Source organism: Pelophylax lessonae (assembly GCF_965119305.1).
Source record: "Pelophylax lessonae genome assembly, chromosome: 2".
Classification (NCBI taxonomy): Eukaryota; Metazoa; Chordata; class Amphibia; order Anura; family Ranidae; genus Pelophylax; species Pelophylax lessonae.
Window position 1 is genome coordinate 276602697 of NC_138769.1, and position 12650 is coordinate 276615346.

Consider the following 12650-nt stretch of genomic DNA (forward strand, 5'->3'; position numbering starts at 1 on the left):
TAGAGGATACTAACCAATTTATCATTAACCATGATCCAAAAGATTTTGTGTTTGACTAAAGTCAGGTTAATCACAGGGGATTTCCTTGCTCACACGCCACATATTTTCAGCTACTGAAAAGTCTGTACTGAAGGCAGGCCAGTTAAGCATCTGGACTATTCTACTACAAAGCCATGCTGTTGTCACAAATGCAGTATGTAGTATTTCCTGCTGAAATATGCAAGGTCTTTTCTTAAAAATATGTCATCTGGATGGGAGCATATGCTGCTCTAAAGCCTGGATAGATCTTTCAGCATTAATGGTGCCTTTCCAGATGGGCAAGCAGTCCATTCCATACACACTAATGCATCCCTTTACCATCCGAGATGTAGTTTTTTTTAACTGAGTGCTGATACCAAGCCGGAAGGTCCCGCTCCTCTTTGGTCAGAAAGACGTGGCACCCATGGTTGTCAAACAAAATGTCAATTTTCGATTTGTCTGACCACAGAACAATTTTCCACTTTGCAACAGACCATTTTAAATGAGCTTTGGCCCAGAGAAGACCTGCTGTGTTTCTGGATCACATTCAGATATGGCTTCTTCTTTGCAGGATAGAACTTTAAATTGCATTTTTAGATGGCAACTGTGTTCACAGACAGTGACTTTTGGAAATATTCCTGAGCCAATGCATTGATGCCCATCAAAGAACCATGCCTGTTTTTAAAGTAATGACGTCTGAGGGTCCAAAGATTATGGGCATCCATTACTGCGCTTTGTCCTTATCCTTTGCACGCAGAGATTTCTTAAGATTCTCAGAATCTTTTGACGATATTATGTACTGTAGATGATGATATATCTAAAGTCTTTGCAACTTTACTTTGAGGAACAGTATTCTAAAATTGTTTAACAATTGTTAGATGTAGCTTTTCACAGATTGGTGAACGTCTGGCCATCTTTACTTCTGACACACTCTGACTCTCTAAGATGCCCTTTTTATACCCAGTCATGTTACTGACCCGCTGCCAATTAAACTTATTAGTTGCAAAATGTTCTTCTATTTCTACCTTTTTAGTACGATTTACTTTGCCAACTTTTTGTTGCCCTGTCCCAACTTTTTTGAGATGTGTTGCTGCCATCAAATTCAAAACTACCGTATTTTTTTATTTTTTCTTAAAATGGTACATTTTCCCAGTTTAAACATTTTATATGTCTTCTATTTTATAATGTGAATAAAATATGTATTTTTGAGAAGTGCAAATCATTTCATTCTGCTTTATGTGGATTTTACACAGCATCCTAACTTGTTTGGAATTAGGGTTGTAAATTTAAGTAATTGTCATTCAATATTGTAAAGAATTATTGTAAGGTCACTAGCAGACCACCCCAAATCATAATCACATCATTTATATGATTATGCCAAGCTAGTATACAATTTGTATAATTGGTAAGGCCCTCATTACCAAAAAGGCGACATTCCCCAATCTATTAAAAAAAAAAGATTTTGCCAACTTTGGGCTATAAGTTAACCACATATGCAGAAGTTTTAGAACTGTAGCAGAACCTGGGATGTCTGCAGTAAACCTCAACCAGTTGCAGACTTTGGGTGTACTAGACGCCCAAAAAAAGTGTGTCTAGTACATTCAGTCCTTGTGCGCTGCTGCTAGGATTCCCCCCTGTTACAGTACATGGCAATTAAGCTCTGATTAATCATAGTTGCACTGCCGAATACACAGAAATGATTGGGGCAGCAGGAGCTGTAAAAAAAAAAAAAGCAGTCTGGCAATGTTTATCAACAACATTGCTCAGCCTCAAATACAGAAAGCTACAATGAAACATTTTCTCCATTCAATTATAATTTTCCTGGTGATTTTTTTTTTCTATTTTATTAACTAATATTCAAACTTTTTTTCTGTTTTGTTTGCTTTGTTCTTTAATAGTTGTACACTTTTTACATATATTTACACGTATCACAATGAAAATAGCGCAAAATTGAAAAGCACCTACTTTATTTTATCTGTAAATGCAATGATTTGTACCAAAATTATAATTTTAGTGTTATTTTAAACGGGACATGATACAGAATAAAATGCACACTGCAGTAACACTATTTACTTTTAAACTAACTGCTAAAAAAAAAAAAAAAAAAATAAGAAACAGTGCCTTTTGTTTAGTTTTATTGCCTAAGAATTGCAAAAAAAAAATAATTGTTGCAAGACAATATTCGCAAAAAGACAGCCTTGTTTGTCCTTAAGGCTGCATTCACATGTCAGCTTATAATCGCGGGCAGAACCGCCGCGGTTCCGCCGCAATTCGGAGATTTATTGCAAATTGCGGGACGCCTAGCGTTGCCCGTTGATTTGCAATAGCCCCCCAAACGCCGAGCGATGTTGCCGTGATTTACGCCCGCCGAATCGCGGCAACATCGCGCAAACAAAATCGCGGGACGCAATACGCTCCAAAGAAGCTCTTGTACTCTTGATTTTGTTTGCGCGATGTTGCCGCGATTCAGCGGGCGTAAATCGCTGCAACATCGCTCGCCGTTTGGGGGGCTATTGCAAATCAACGGGCAACGCTAGGCGTCCCGCGATTTGCAATAAATCTCCGAATCGCGGGCGGAACCGCGGCGGTTCTGCCCGCGATTATAAGCTGACATGTGAATGCAACCTAAAAAAATAAAATATGTAATATGTTATTATCTTAGGTAATGACAAAAGTATTGCCGAAAAAACAGGCTCATAGCAGAAATTTGAAAATTGCTCTGGTACGTAAGGGGTGAACAGGTGTGAGAGCCAAAGTGGTTAAAAAAAAAATCTACCTTTATACAGATAGCTAAAGGTGACCATTGAGAATGTTCCAGATGTGCCTGGGTCTGATTTGTGAGATGTTCCTTGAACTGATCAAAAAGCCCAGGAAATGTTAATGTGAACCCCACTAAAGTCAGTGGAAGCTGAATCTTAAAATTCAGATATTTTAATTTTCAAGGCTAAGATGTTTTTCTATGGGGGGGGGGGGGGGGCATGTTTTGCCTGCACAAGATCCAAAGGTGGTCCATGCATCTGTGTGTAGTCAATCCCATTCATGTCCATTAGGATGCAGTGGTTGAAAGAACACAACTGCTGCTACCAATTTGACATCCGTGTGTGTTGGTGCAGGTCCCAGGATGCTCACTGTCTATTTTACAGAGTCTATTTTTTATATAGTTAATTAAATATAAGTAGTGTTGAGCGAACACGGACTGTATTATTCGTGTTCGTACCGAATAATTGGATTTTTGTTACCCGAACACGAACACGGACACTTTACTGTATATTCGGGTAAAAATCCGTGTTCGGTCGTTTTATTTCCGGGTTTTGCATGCTTTGGCGCTCTTTTCATGGCGGGCTTTCAACAGCCAATCAACAATCGTTTAACTGGTGTGCCTTAAGCCATCCCAGCCATGCCTGCAAATGTCTCAGTAGCTGTGATTGGCCGTCTGAAGCATGTGACCAAGTCTTTATAAGTTCGAGGCAGCCGCAGCGGCGTCATTATGCTGCTTAGATCAGGGACAGAGCACACATCAACGTGCTGGCTGCTGATTAGGGAAAGATAGGCAGGAAAAAACCATTTGTGTCCGGATAGAATTGAGGGACAAGTCGGAGTGTTTAGGCAGGGCGAGTTGTAGGCATTTTAGGGATAGAGTCTGCTGAATTATAGGGTCAGTGTCTTCTGCAAACTACAATCGATATTGCTGTGTGGGGGGTGGGGTCTGCACTCAATCCTAAACTACGATCTCTTCTCAATCCTGTTAGGGAGAGGCTGCTGCTGAATTTTAGGGTCAGAGTGTTCTACAAACTACAATCGATATTGCTGTGTGGGGTGGGGTCTGCACTTAGTTCTCCTGATCTACGATCTCTTCTCAATCCTGTTAGGGACAGAGTCTGCTGAATTTTAGGGAAACTGTGTTCTACAAACTACAATCGATATTGCTGTGTGGTGTGGGATAGGAGATAGGCAGGTGTCAGTGATCCACATCCATTTTTCTGTGTGTGGGCTGCAGTGAACACAATCTTTTTGGGGTGCAGTGAACACAATCCTTTTGGAGTGCAGTGAACAAAATCTTTGTGGGGTGCAGTGAACAAAACCTTTGTGGGGGTACAGTGAACACAATCTTTGTGGGGTGCAGTGAAGACAATCCTTGTGGGGTGCAGTGAAGACAATCCTTGTGGGGTGCAGTGAACAAAATCTTTGGGGGGTACAGGGAACACAATCTTTGTGGGGTGCAGAGAAGACAATCCTTGTGGGGTGCAGTGAACAAAATCTTTGGGGGGGTACAGTGAACACAATCTTTGTGGGGTGCAGTGAACAAAACCTTTGTGGGGTGCAGTGAACACAATCTTTGTGGGATGCAGTGAAGACAATCCTTGTGGGGTGCAGTGAAGACAATCCTTGTGGGGTGCAGTGAACACAACCTTTGTGGGGTACAGTGAACACAATCTTTGTGGGGTGCAGTGAACAAAACCTTTGTGGGGTACAGTGAACACAATCTTTGTGGGGTGCAGTGAACACAATCTTTGCGGGGTGCAGTGAACAAAACCTTTGTGGGGTGCAGTGAACACAACCTTTGTGGGGTACAGTGAACACAATCTTTGTGGGGTGCAGTGAACAAAACCTTTGTGGGGTGCAGTGAACACGATCTTTGTGGGGTGCAGTGAACAAAACCTTTGTGGGGTACAGTGAACACAATCTTTGTGGGGTGCAGTGAACACAATCTTTGTGGGGTGCAGTGAACAAAACCTTTGTGGGGTGCAGTGAACACAACCTTTGTGGGGTGCAGTGAACACAACCTTTGTGGGGTACAGTGAACACAATCTTTGTGGGGTGCAGTGAACAAAACCTTTGTGGGGTACAGTGAACACAATCTTTGTGGGGTACAGTGAACACAATCTTTGTGGGGTGCAGTGAACAAAACCTTTGTGGGGTACAGTGAACACAATCTTTGTGGGGTGCAGTGAACAAAACCTTTGTGGGGTACAGTGAACACAATCTTTGTGGGGTGCAGTGAAGACAATCCTTTTGGAGTGCAGTGAACAAAATCTTTGTGGGGTACAGTGAACACAATCTTTGTGGGGTGCAGTGAACAAAATCTTTGTGGGGTACAGTGAACACAATCTTTGTGGGTTGCAGTGAAGACAATCCTTGTGGGGTGCAGTGAAGACAATCCTTGTGGGGTGCAGTGAACAAAACCTTTGTGGGGTACAGTGAACACAATCTTTGTGGGGTACAGTGAACACAATCTTTGTGGGGTGCAGTGAACAAAACCTTTGTGGGGTACAGTGAACAAAACCTTTGTGGGGTGCAGTGAACAAAACCTTTGTGGGGTGCAGTGAACACAACCTTTGTGGGGTACAGTGAACACAATCTTTGTGGGGTGCAGTGAAGAAAACCTTTGTGGGGTACAGTGAACACAATCTTTGTGGGGTACAGTGAACACAATCTTTGTGGGGTGCAGTGAACAAAACCTTTGTGGGGTACAGTGAACACAATCTTTGTGGGGTGCAGTGAACAAAACCTTTGTGGGGTACAGTGAACACAATCTTTGTGGGGTGCAGTGAAGACAATCCTTTTGGAGTGCAGTGAACAAAATCTTTGTGGGGTACAGTGAACACAATCTTTGTGGGTTGCAGTGAACAAAATCTTTGTGGGGTACAGTGAACACAATCTTTGTGGGGTGCAGTGAAGACAATCCTTTTGGAGTGCAGTGAACACAATCTTTGTGGGGTGCAGTGAACACAATCTTTGTGGGGTGCAGTGAACAAAACCTTTGTGGGGTGCAGTGAACACAACCTTTGTGGGGTACAGTGAACACAATCTTTGTGGGGTGCAGTGAACAAAACCTTTGTGGGGTACAGTGAACACAATCTTTGTGGGGTACAGTGAACACAATCTTTGTGGGGTGCAGTGAACAAAACCTTTGTGGGGTGCAGTGAACACAATCTTTGTGGGGTGCAGTGAACAAAACCTTTGTGGGGTGCAGTGAACACAACCTTTGTGGGGTACAGTGAACACAATCTTTGTGAGGTGCAGTGAAGACAATCCTTGTGGGGTGCAGTGAAGACAATCCTTGTGGGGTGCAGTGAAGACAATCCTTGTGGGGTGCAGTGAACAAAATCTTTGGGGGGTACAGTGAACACAATTTTTGTGGGGTGCAGTGAACAAAACCTTTGTGGGGTACAGTGAACACAATCTTTGTGGGGTGCAGTGAACAAAACCTTTGTGGGGTACAGTGAACACAATCTTTGTGGGGTGCAGTGAAGACAATCCTTTTGGAGTGCAGTGAACAAAATCTTTGTGGGGTACAGTGAACACAATCTTTGTGGGGTGCAGTGAAGACAATCCTTGTGGGGTGCAGTGAAGACAATCCTTGTGGGGTGCAGTGAACAAAATCTTTGGGGGGTACAGTGAACACAATCTCATACTTCTGAAGCTTTGAGGGTGCTGCCTGTTCTATACTCCTCCTCCTCCTCCTCATCCATCCTTTTAGGTGTACAAACAATAGTAATTGGGGCCTAGTGTGCTTCTGTACGTGTGAAAAACATACACTTTTTTTTGATCATATTTCCTATTCCGCTATTCTATAAAAACCTTTGGGGCTCAATTAAATTGCGGAATAGTCTGTGTCGGTACGTGTGAGATCCACCTTTCCAAGTTTTTGGGGTTCATCTCATACTTCTGAAGCTTTGAGGGTGCTGCCTGTTCTATACTCCTCCTCCTCCTCCTCATCCATCCTTTTAGGTGTACAAACAATAGTAATTGGGGCCTAGTGTGCTTCTGTACGTGTGAAAAACATACACTTTTTTTTGATCATATTTCCTATTCCGCTATTCAATAAAAACCTTTGGGGCTCAATTAAATTGCGGAATAGTCTGTGTCGGTACGTGTGAGATCCACCTTTCCAAGTTTTTGGGGTTCATCTCATACTTCTGAAGCTTTGAGGGTGCTGCCTGTTCTATACTCCTCCTCCTCCTCCTCATCCATCCTTTTAGGTGTACAAACAATAGTAATTGGGGCCTAGTGTGCTTCTGTACGTGTGAAAAACATACACTTTTTTTTGATCATATTTCCTATTCCGCTATTCAATAAAAACCTTTGGGGCTCAATTAAATTGCGGAATAGTCTGTGTCGGTACGTGTGAGATCCACCTTTCCAAGTTTTTGGGGTTCATCTCATACTTCTGAAGCTTTGAGGGTGCTGCCTGTTCTATACTCCTCCTCCTCCTCTTCCTCATCCATCCTTTTAGGTGTACAAACAATAGTAATTGGGGCCTAGTGTGCTTCTGTACGTGTGAAAAACATACACTTTTTTTTGATCATATTTCCTATTCCGCTATTCAATAAAAACCTTTGGGGCTCAATTAAATTGCGGAATAGTCTGTGTCGGTACGTGTGAGATCCACCTTTCCAAGTTTTTGGGGTTCATCTCATACTTCTGAAGCTTTGAGGGTGCTGCCTGTTCTATACTCCTCCTCCTCCTCTTCCTCATCCATCCTTTTAGGTGTACAAACAATAGTAATTGGGGCCTAGTGTGCTTCTGTACGTGTGAAAAACATACACTTTTTTTTGATCATATTTCCTATTCCGCTATTCAATAAAAACCTTTGGGGCTCAATTAAATTGCGGAATAGTCTGTGTCGGTACGTGTGAGATCCACCTTTCCAAGTTTTTGGGGTTCATCTCATACTTCTGAAGATTTGAGGGTGCTGCCTGTTCCATACTCCTCTTCCTCATCCTCCCTTTAGGGTAGGAAAAAATTTAATCGGGCCTAGTCTGTGTTTGTACGTGTGAGATACACAGTTTTTTTATCCTATTCCGCTATTCAATATACACCCTTTTGGTGTAAAAAACATTAAATTGCGGCATAGTTTGCATATTTGACTGTGAGATACACCCATGCGATACTGTTGTTCTTTTGTTCCGCTATTCAATAAAGACCTTTCTAGGGCAAGATCTTAAATTTCAGAAATATGAGGAGAGCGTCAAATAGGGGCCGTGGCCTGGGTCGTGGTGGTGCTGCTGCTAGAGCTCCTGTTGCGAGGAGAGGACGTGGTCGATCTGTGCCAGCTACACGCACAAGTAAAACACCTTCCTCAAGTGTGAGTAGGCGACAGAACCTGCATCAGTATTTGGTAGGGCATTATACGCCCCTAGAAGTGATGAGGCCAGAACAAGTGGAGGCGATAGTAGATTGGTTTGCTACTGACAGTGCCTCCAGTTCCTTCACATTGTCTCCCACCCAGTCTACTGCAGAAAGGTCACAGTTGGCACCTGCAGCCGATGTCCAACCGTCTTTCACCTCACCCCCTTGCAAATCAGGCAAGCAGTCTGAGCCCCAAGCCATACAGCAGTCTCTTCTTCTTTTTGATGACTCTGTCAGCAGGGTTTCCCAGGGCCATCCACCTAGCCCTGCCCCAGAAGTGGAAGAGATTGAGTGCAGCGATGCCCAACCACTTATTTCTCAAGATGAGTACATGCAAGGATCATCGCAGCACGTCTCCGATGATGACGAAACGCAGGTGCCAACTGCTGCGGCGTTCAGCATTGTGGAGACCGACAAGGAGGGCAGGGGTGAAGACTGGGTGGAAGATGATGTGGAGGACGATGAGGTCCTCGACCCCACATGGAATGAACGTCATACAGGTGACCTGAGTAGTTTGGAGGAAGAGGCGGTGGTCGCACAGAGCCACCAGCACAGCAGAAGAGGGAGCAGGGTGCAGAAGCGGAGCGGCCGTGCCCTAGACACTACGCCCGCTACTGCCCAACGCAGCAAGGGAACGAGCGCACCAAAGTCAGCTCAAAGGAGTTCTCTAGCGTGGAAGTTCTTTAGAAAATGTGCTGATGACAGGACACGAGTGGTTTGCACCCTGTGCAATCAGAGCTTGAAGCGAGGCATAAACCTTCTCAACCTGAGCACAACCTGCATGATCAGGCATCTAAGTGCAAAGCACGAGCTGCAGTGGAGTACACACCTTCAAAACCAAGAAACGTCTCTGGCTCATCCTGCTTCCTCTTCTGCTGCAGTCTCGGCCGCTTCAGCCACATCTGTAGTGATACCGGCACCTGCCACCCCGCAAACAGACGATCTGTCAGCAACACCACCACCTGGGTCACCAACAACCATCTCCACAATGTCCCGTGGAAGCGTTCAGATTTCCATCTCCCAAACACTTGAGAGGAAGAGGAAGTACCCCCCTACCCACCCGCGATCCCTGGCCCTGAATGCCAGCATTTCAAAATTATTGGCCTTTGAAATGCTGTCATTCCGTCTGGTGGAGACGCACAGTTTTAAAAACCTTATGTCGGTGGCTGTCCCACAGTACGTCGTGCCCAGCCGCCACTACATTTCCAGGCAAGCCATCCCTTCCCTACACAACCAAGTGGGGGAAAAAATCAGGTGTGCACTGCGCAACGCCATCTGTGCCAAGGTCCACCTAACTACCGATACGTGGACCAGTAAGCACGGTCAGGGGCGTTATATCTCCCTAACGGCACACTGGGTAAATGCAGTGGCGGATGGGCCTGAGGCGGATAGCAATTTGGCGCATGTCCTTCCACCACCGAGGATTGCAGGGCGCTTCAGTTTGCCTCCTGTTCCTAACTCCTCCTACTCCGCTTCCTCATCCTCTACCGCCTCCTCATCCGGACAGCGTAACACCTTCACCACCAACTTCAGCACGGCCAGGGGTAAACGACAGCAGGCAGTTTTACAACTTGCCTGTTTGGGGGACAAACCACACACCGCGCAGGAGTTGTGGAGGAGCATGGAACAGCAGACAAATGAGTGGTTGCTGCCAGCGAGCCTCAAGCCCGGCCTGGTGGTGTGCGATAACAGGAGAAATCTCATAGCAGCTCTGGGCCTAGCCGGTTTGACGCACATCCCTTGCCTGGCGCATGTGCTGAATTTGGTGGTGCAGAGGTTCCTTAAAAACTACCCCGATATGTCAGAGCTGCTGCAGAAAGTGCGGGCCGTTTGTGCGCACTTTCGGCGTTCTCACCCTGCTGCTGCTCGCCTGGCAGCGCTGCAGCGTAACTTCGGCCTTCCCGCTCACCGCCTCATATGTGACGTGCCCACAAGGTGGAACTCCACCTTGCACATGCTGGAAAGACTGTGCGAGCAGCAGCAGGCCATAGTGGAGTTTCAGCTGCAGCACGCACGTGTGAGTCGCTCTGCGGAACAGCACCACTTCACCACCAATAACTGGGCCTCCATGCGAGACCTGTGTGCCTTGTTGCGCTGTTTTGAGTACTCCACCAACATGGCCAGTGGCAATGACGCCGTTCTCAGCTTAACTATCCCACTTCTATGCCTCCTTGAAAAAACAATTAGGGCGATGATGGAAGAGGATGTGGCACAGGATGAGGAGGAGGAGGAGGAGGATGAAGAGGTAACATTTCAAAGGCTTTCAGGGCAGTCATTCGCAAGGGGCTCCGAGGGTGGGTTCCTGCACACACAAACGCCAGGGACACAATTGTCCAGCAGGGGCACAGTTCTGGAGGATGAGGAGGATGAGGAGGAGGAGGAGCTGGAGGAGGAGATGGAACCATGTTCACAGCAGGGTGGCACCCAGGCCAGCTCATGGCCATCACTGGTGCGTGGCTGGGGGGATACAGAGGACACGGACGATACACCTCCCACAGAGGACAGCCTTTCGTTGCCTCTGGGCAGCCTGGCACACATGAGCGATTACATGCTGCAGTGTCTCCACAACGACCGCCGAGTTGCCCACATTCTAACTTGTGCTGATTACTGGGTGGCCACGCTGCTGGATCCCCATTACAAGGACAACGTACCGTCCTTAATTCACTCACTGGAGCGCGATCGCAAGATGCGCGAGTACAAGCGCACGCTGGTAGACGCGATGCTGCTGGCATTCCCATCTGACAGCGGGGCCACAGTGGAAGCACAAGGCAGAGGAGGAGGAGGAGGAGGTCGCCAACTCAACCAGGGCACCGCCAGCACCTCAGAAGGCAGGGTTAGCATGGCCAAAATGTGGAAAAGCTTTGTCAGCACGCCACAACAAACAGCAGCACCAGCAGCTCAGATGGAACGTCTTAGCAGGAGGCAGCATTTTACCAACATGGTGGAGCAGTATGTGTGCACACGCCTACATGTAGTGAATGAGGGGTCTGCCCCCTTCAACTTCTGGGTCTCCAAATTGGGCACATGGCCTGAGCTTGCCCTTTACGCCTTGGAGGTGCTGGCGTGCCCTGCAGCCAGTGTATTATCTGAACGGGTATTTAGCACGGCTGGGGGTGTTATAACAGACAAGCGCAGCCGCCTGTCCAGAGACAATGTGGACAAGCTCACGTTCATTAAAATGAACCAGGCATGGATCCCACGGGACTTTTCCGTACCTTGTGCAGAATAGCAATGGATACCGACCTTACCCAGCCATTGTTCCATTTTTGCTCTTTCTCACTCTTTTGGGGTGTACCCTCATTTAAAATTTGTGAAAAGAAGCAGTGTTGGCTACCTCGTCCTCCTCCTCAGGGCCAGATTAACGTAGGGGCTATTGGAGCTGCAGCTCCATGCAGGCCCCTACCTTTTATATAGGCCCCGGGTTGGCCATATTCACTGTGACCGCTCTTCTGTCACTTGTAAACACAGAAGTCTGGCTTCTATGCTCGCTTCCCCAGGCAGCACCCTCAGAACCTCCCCACACAGCGCGAAGGCCGGACAAGGAGGGACAGTTGCCGATGCATGGATGTGTTTATGGGCTTCAGAGACAGCATCCCATGTTGAATTAGGCATGCATGGCTGCACCCTTCCTCCTCTGGGTGCATGCCAAGGCACGGCCCTTAAGGCCCTTCAAAATCCTCAGCACCAAGACCATGATGCTCTTAATCCGGCCCTGGTCCTCCTCCACCACCGCTTCCACCTACACCGCCCATAGGTGTGCGCAGCCTATTGCATTAGGGTGTGCACCCCAAAGTTGAAATACACATGCATGTGTTTGCCTACATGTACATGGCCCCGATACATTACTCTCCCTGCTGGCAAAGAGAAATAGAGCAGAGCAGGTGCGAGGGAGATCTTTCCCATCTCCTCACTGGCAAACAGAGCGATAATGCTATGTGCCCTAGGTGATTAGGGTGTGCCCAGGTACACCAGGCACACCCTGTGCGCACGCCTATGACACCGCCACATCCACCACCACCTCAACCTCCCTCCTACTCCTTATGGGCCTCGTCCTTCAGAGATGAAGAACATTGTTTTATTTTTCTGGTTTTTTTTTGTTGTTTTAAGTTATTTCCCTATCCACATTTGTTTGCAGAGCACTTGCCGTGCTCTTAACTACGTTTTGCTGCCATTTGCAGCACTCTAGCCCTTTCCATTGGTGTTTTAGAGCCATTTTAGTGCCTTAAAGTTCGGGTCCCCATTGACTTCAATGGGGTTCGGTGTCCGGGAAAAGTTCGGTAAAAGTCCGGGACACGGACCCGGACTTTTTTTAAAGTTCGGCCGAACCCGTCGAACACGGACATCTAGGTGTCCGCTCAACCCTAAATATAAGCCTTACATGTCCTTGAAGTGCACAAAGTGCATAATTTTACAAGCCTGCATGAGTAAACTTCTGACATGTTACAACATGCCCCAACAATAACATTTTACAAAATAAATATGTATCTTTTTAACATTTA

At 46.5% G+C, this 12650-nt stretch overlaps 2 protein-coding genes across 2 annotated transcripts in view; both read left to right on the top strand.

Moving 5' to 3' along the window:
- LOC309546118 (G-protein coupled receptor 37-like 1) overlaps window positions 1-12650 on the top strand; it is a 55713-nt gene that overhangs the window by 23059 nt on the left and 20004 nt on the right. The gene's annotated exons all lie outside the window — the stretch shown is intronic.
- Window positions 7-12650, top strand: part of LAMTOR5 (late endosomal/lysosomal adaptor, MAPK and MTOR activator 5) — a 345493-nt gene continuing 332849 nt past the window's right edge. Inside the window, exon 1 of the mRNA XM_082245651.1 lies at window positions 7-10. The gene's annotated coding sequence lies outside the window, so the exon portion shown is untranslated. The remainder of the gene's footprint in view (window positions 11-12650) is intronic.